Below are 7,093 nucleotides of genomic sequence, written 5' to 3' on the forward strand. Positions count from 1 at the left end.
ATAACTGATTTAAGGATCATTTGTTATGCACTAGCCGCGGCAGGGGAGCCCAAGGAGACCCCCTCTGGTAATATACACTTCGAAAGATAAGTATTTTGCGAAGCACAACATGGGTGCGTATCTGACAAATGAAATTGCAGATGGCGCCGGATTGAGTCCGGAAAGGCAACAACTCCTACGCCAGCTGAAGGCTGGTGAGAAGGTGCTGACAAAGGTGAGGCAGGAGAAGAACGATCTCCAAGATGCCAACACCAAGCTAGGCGTCGACCTTTGAAAAAAAGTTTGGCGGGGAAGTCGACTAACAGAGTAATGTCTGTAGGTGTGCTAACAGGTCGTCCTACAGAGGAGATGCCCGGTTCTACGGGTGACCTTCTTCCCAAGCTCTCGCAACTGCTCGAGCGAGTTTGGCAGGCGATGCAAGGCGTCGCCCAGGCCTTGTGGCCATCCATCTCCATGCCCGAAGGTCTTGGAGAGCTTGCGGAGAAGCTAAAGGGAGCACGGCGGCGCTTCCGATTGTGGAAGATATCGGCCTACCGTCAAGGCGCTAGGGAGGCCTGGGCCATGGTGAAGACGCGGTACACAAAGGCTGACCCCAACCACATGGCCGAGGTCGGTCCTGTGGGGCCCGATGGGAAGGAGATCCCTGTAAGATTAGTATACTGCCAAGTAGAATTGGCCGCAAAGTATTCCTAGCAGGACTATAAATTAGACAACCTGTTAGATGGTATTGAAGAGGAATACAATCAGTCAGAATGACTATGTAATTTAATTGACATTTATAATGCCTTCTAGCCGGGTTGTAGATCGTTTGTCATGGCCGACCTTTTCGCTTCAGCCTCGGGACCTGACGGTCCGGAGTGTGTCCGAATTCCCATGCGGTTATATAAGAACCGGGGAATGCATGGAGACCAGGCGTAGGGGTCATTAGTGCGTGAACAGAGAAGTGCCCGACTAGTTATGTTATATTACATGGTTAGTAAGAAACATCTTCCAAGGAGAATAGTTCCGTTAGGGGTTCCTTTCCCTGGGAGGCATGCACTGAAGTGCATGCCCATTCTGCGAGGAAAAAGCATCTGGAGGCGCATAAATAAATAAGTGAAAAGATCATCTTTTAGGTCACCGACCGAATATTCCCTTAAGAACGCTAGCTTTCGGCTTTACCCAGTCTGAGGTTCACATCCGGCTGATCCGGCAGTAACAATCGCAGAGGTGCTCCCTTTACCGCCTAGCCGAATAATCGGGAACGTAGGGGTAAGCACAAGAGCCAGGCAACCCAGCTTGGCCAAAACTTAAGTCATATCGATGCATATAATGGTGAAATAAAAGGTACATGCGGAAGTGTAACACATGTGTTGGGCATGAAGCCCGTATAAATAAGCTTCTGTTAAAACAAGCCCCCAGGTTTAATGAGTGCGAATAGCACGTCATTTGACGAGCCTTTAAAGGCTATAAGAGAAAGGAAGGGGAGAAGGAGAGAAATGTAAGACAGACAGTATATAAAAAATGGACAGAGGAAGGAGACGAACACAGAGTCCGGCGCTAGGCATAGAATCTTCGGAGACGGGCTGCGTTCCATGGGTTTGGCTCTAGTCGATTATCCGATGCATCTCGCAGGTGGTACGCTCCACCAGTCAGGACTTGGTCAATTATGAAGGGACCTTCCCACTTGGGCTTGAGTTTGTCCTTTTTCTTGTCTGGCAGGCGTAGAACTAATTCGCCAATGTTGTAGTTTTTGGCCCGTACTTCTCTGCTTTGGTATCTTCGAGCCTGCTGTTGATAGAATGCGGAACGGGCTTTTGCCACATCATGCTCCTCCTCCAATGCGTCCAAACTGTCCTGCCGATCAAGCTCGGCTTCTCTTTCTTCGTACATGCGCACTCGAGGTGAGTCATGAATTATGTCGCAAGGCAAAAATGCCTCTGCGCCGTACACCATAAAGAATGGTGTGTATCCGGTGGTGCGATTTGGCGTGGTCCGCAGCCCCCAGAGTATGGAGTCGAGCTCCTCTACCCAGTGCGTGTTAGATTCCTTGAGGGACCGCACTAATCTGGGGTTGATGCCGCTCATGATAAGACCATTTGCATGTTCGACCTGGCCGTTAGTTTGTGGGTGATAGACGGAAGCATAATCGAGCTTGATGCCCATGTTTTTGGACCAGAGTTTTACCTCGTCGGCCGTAAAGTTCGTGCCGTTATCAGGGATGATGCTGTGGGGGACGCCGTAACGATGTACAACCCCGGATATAAAGTCTATCACCGGTCCGGATTCGGCCGTCTTAACAGGCTTGGCTTCTATCCATTTGGTGAACTTATCCACCATGACCAGTAAGTATTTTTGCTTGTGGGTTCCGCCTTTAAGGGGTCCAACCATGTCAAGCCCCCAGACCGCGAAGGGCCAAGTGATGGGGATAGTTTGGAGGGCGGTGGGTGGCATATGGCTTTGGTTTGCAAAGAGCTAGCAACCGACGCATCGTTGGACTAAGTCCTGGGCGTCTGCCCGGGCCGTCGGCCAACAAAAGCCTGTACGGAAGGCCTTGCTTACAAGGGACCGAGCTGCAACGTGATGACCGCCGAGTCCGGCATGAATTTCAGCCAGGAGGTTCCACCCTTCCTCTTCGGAGATGCACCTTTGAAGGACTCCGGTATGCTTTTCTTATAAAGCTCTCCCTCGTGGACTTTATAGGCTTTGGATCGCCGCACTATGCAGCGTGCCTCATTTTGGTCCTCGGGGAGTTCCTGCCTCGTAAGGTAGGCGAGGAATGGTTCTGTCCACGGAGCGATGACGGCCATTATTACGTGGGCTAAAGGTGTTATTTCATTGGCAGAGCCTCCGATTGTGTCAGCATGTTCGGTGTCGGGCAGTGCGGTTGGGTTTGGGCTGTTATTGTTCGGATCCCCTTCCCATACTACGAATGGCTTGAACAGCCTTTCCAAGAAGATATTGGGGGGGACTACATCGCGTTTTGCGCCGATGCGTGCCAGGACATCTGCCGCCTGATTATTTTCCCGGGCTATATGGTGAAATTCAAGCCCTTCGAACCGAGCTGACATTTTTAGGATGGCGTTGCGGTAAGCTGCCATTTTTGGATCCTTGGCATCGAAGTCTCCATTTATTTGGGATATTGCAAGGTTCGAGTCCCCGCGCACCTCTAGGCGTTGAATGCCCATGGATACTGCCATCCGGAGACCATGTAAAAGGGCCTCATATTCGGCTGCATTGTTGGAGTCTATGTACATAATCTGGAGTACGTATTGAACTGTGTCTCCTGTGGGGGACGTCAAAACGACGCTAGACCCTAGTCCGGCCAACATCTTGGAGCCGTCGAAATGCATGAACCAATTTGAATATGTGCCGTACTCTTTAGCGAGTTCAGCCTCCACTCATTCTACAATGAAGTCGGCCAAAACATGTGACTTGATGGCTCGTTGTGGCTTATAAGTTATGTCGAACGGGAGGAGCTCAATGGCCCATTTTGCAATCCATCCCATTGCGTCACGGTTGTTTATAATATCATTAAGTGGTACTTCCGAGGCTACTGTTATTGAACACTCTTGAAAGTAGTGTCGTAGCTTCCGGGATGCCATGAATACTGCGTAAGCAATCTTTTGATAATGTGGGTACCGTGATCTGCACGGAGTGAGGACAGTGGACACATAATAGACCGGCTTTTGAAGGGGGAATTTGTGTCCGTCTATTTCTCGTTCGACGACGAGCACTGCGCTTACAACCTGATGTGTTGCTACAATGTACAATAGCATTGGTTCGCCAATGTTTGGCACGGCCAGGACTGGGTTTGTTGCCAATATGGCTTTTATTTCGTCGAGTCCGGTCGTGGCTGCATCCGTCCATTCGAAGTGTTCGGTGCGCCCAAGGAGGCGGTAAAGGGGTAGGGCCTTTTTTCCCAAGCGGGAGATAAAGCGGCTTAGAACCACCACGCATCCAGTTAACTTTTGTATTTGTTTGAGGTCCTTTGGGATATCCAATTGTGACAAAGCTCGGATCTTGGCTGGATTTGCTTCAATTCCTCTACCGGATACAACGAAGCCCAAGAGCTTTCCGGCTGGGACGTCGAAAACACATTTTTCCGGGTTGAGCTTGATGTCGTATGTTCGGAGGTTATCAAATGCGAGCCTCAAGTCGTCTACTAGAGATTCGACATGTCTTGTTTTGATGACCACATCATCTACATATGCCTCCACTATTTTGGCGATCTGGTTTGCCAGACATGTCTGAATCATGCGCTGATATGTTGCGCCGGCGTTTTTGAGCCCGAAGGGCATTGTGTTGAAGCAGAATGTGCCGTATGGTGTGATAAATGCCGTTGCGGCTTGGTCTGATTCTGCCATCTTGATTTGATGGTAGCCGGAATATGCGTCAAGGAAACACAACGAATCGTGTCCTGTGGTAGCATCGACAATCTGATCGATGCGGGGGAGGGGGAAGGGATCCTTTGGGCAAGCCTTGTTAAGGTCTTTAAAATCAACGCACAGGCGCCAGGATTTGTCCTTCTTTGGTACCATCACCAGGTTTGCTAGCCAGTCCGGATGTTTTATATCTCTGATGAATCCGGCCTCCAATAGCTTTGCTAGCTCCTCTCCCATGGCCTGTCTCTTAGGTTTGGAAAAACACCGAAGAGCTTGTTTGACAGGTTTGAATCCTTTTAGGATATTTAAGTTGTGCTCGGCCAGCCTGCGTGGGATTCCTGGCATGTATGAAGGGTGCCAGGTGAAAATGTCCCAGTTCTCTCGTAGGAACTCTCGCAGTGCGGCGTCTACATCAGGGTTTAACTGTGCCCCGATGGAAGCTGTTTTATTGGGGTCCGTTGGATGGACCTGGAATTTGACTATTTCGTCTGCCGGTTTAAAGGAGGTGGACTTGGATCTTTTGTCGAGTACCACATCGTCCCTATTCACCATGGAGCGCAGCGCAGTCAGTTCCTTAGTCGCTAGGGCTTCGGATAGTGCCTCGAGGGCCAGTGCGGCTTTGTTTTCGGCACGGAGTGCTATGTCTGGATCACTAGCGAGAGTGATGATCCCGTTAGGCCCAGGCATCTTGAGCTTCATGTACCCGTAATGGGGTATTGCTTGGAAGATTGTAAACGCTTCCCGCCCTAGCAGAGCGTGATAACCGCTGCTGAACGGAGCCACATGGGACGTGACCTCTTCGGACCTGTAATTATCCGGCGTGCCGTAAACCACATCTAGTGTGATTTTTCCTGTACAGCGTGCTTCCCGACTGGGGATTATTCCTCTAAAGGTTGTGCTGCTTCGCTCAATGCGGTTCCAGTCTATCTCCATTTTTTGAAGGGTTTCCTCATAAATGAGGTTCAATCCGCTGCCGCCGTCCATGAGTACCTTAGTAAGATGAAAGCCGTCCACTATTGGACTGAGGACCAATGCGGCTGGTGCTCGGGCTGTTCGGAATTTAGGTTCATCACTGGCGTTAAAGGTAATAGCCGTGTCACTCCATGGGTTTATTGTTGCTACTTGGTAGACTTCGGCAAGGCTGCAGAGTGTCCTTTTTCGCAGATTATTTGATGCGAAAGTCTCGAAGACTATTAATACCGTATTGGTCTCTCTGGGGTGGCTTTCTGTGGCCTCCGGAATTAGGCGATCTTCGCCAATTTTGGCCACCTGCCGGAGTATCCAACATGCTCTAAGGCTGTGAGTTGGTGTGGCGTCCTCTGTACTATGAATTTTACAGGGTCCATTAAGCCATCCTTCCAGTATGGTTCCATGCCCTGTAGAGGGTTTTTGCTTTTTGGTGTTTGACCCGGGTGTCTGGCGAAGATGCACCCTTTTATTTCGGACTGGGTTTGTATTCAGGGCCGGATTGTCCCAAAATTTTATTTCGGTTTTCCAGGCGCTTTCCATCGCACAGTACTTTCGTACAATGGATTCCAAGTCAGCGAAGCGTGTAATATCACGGCGACTTATGGTGTTGAGGATTCCCTTGTCCGTGCAATTATTGCAGAAGATTGAGATTGCGTCTTCCTCACGGCAGTCCTTTATCCTGTTCCTAACCAGGAGGAATCTGGCCCAATAATGATGTAATGTTTCATCAGGATCTTGCCTTATTTGGGATAGATCGCTTATGTTCGGGTGGGTGGGTGGAATTAAATCCGAAGCCTCACCCAATCTGAGGCTCAGAGGCCGAGGAATTTCCGAACTCGAAAATTTGGATTCCTGGATGTTGTCCAATGAATCCAGCCCATCGCCTGACTCTAAGTTCAGGTCTTGAGTGATATTCTCCCCTCTGCGGGTATCCAACTTGGAGGGATCGGGAATCCGGACGTAGCTAGTCTTTAAGATAGATGAAGGGTCACCGCACTGTCCCTCTACCACGACAACGTGATGGATGACTTAGGGAGAGTTAATCTCTCTCAGATCGGGTTTAGGCCCCATCTGGTCATAATCCGTAGCGACTCCCAGGGCGGCGATGCGATCCAAGAGCTTGTTTATGGAGGAGAGCTCCATTGGATCTAACTGCTCGGCAAGTTCCGAGCTGACATGAAGATTGTTTTCGATGGCTCGAGAGGTCATCGTCGGCGCAGAAGCCGAACAGGCGGTCATAAGAAAACCACCTAGCCGGAGGGTTTGGCCGACAGCCAAAGCTCCCTTAGCAACGGTGCTGTCGTTAAAGACAGGGTGAGGCATCCTTCCTCATGGCGACGATACAGAGGAACTCTCAATGAAAGCACCAATGTCGGTGTCAAAACCGGCGGATCTCGGGTAGGGGGTCCTGAACTGTGCGTCTAGGCCGGATGGTAACAGGAGGCAAGGGACACGAAGTTTTACCCAGGTTCGGGCCCTCTTGATGGAGGTAAAACCCTATGTCCTGCTTGATTAACATTGATGATATGGGTAGTACAAGAGTAGCTCTACCACGATATCGGAGAGGCTAAACCCTAGAAGCTAGCCTATGGTATGATTGTTGTTATGTATGTTGTCCTACGGACTAAAACCCTCCGGTTTATATAGACACCGGAGAGGGTTAGTGTTACACAAAGTCGGTTACAATGGTAGGAGATCTACATATCCGTATCGCCAAGCTTGCCTTCCACGCCAAGGAAAGTCCCTTCCAGACACGGGAC

The sequence above is a fragment of the Triticum aestivum genome, chromosome 2A (genome assembly GCF_018294505.1).
Source record: "Triticum aestivum cultivar Chinese Spring chromosome 2A, IWGSC CS RefSeq v2.1, whole genome shotgun sequence".
NCBI lineage: Eukaryota > Viridiplantae > Streptophyta > Magnoliopsida > Poales > Poaceae > Triticum > Triticum aestivum.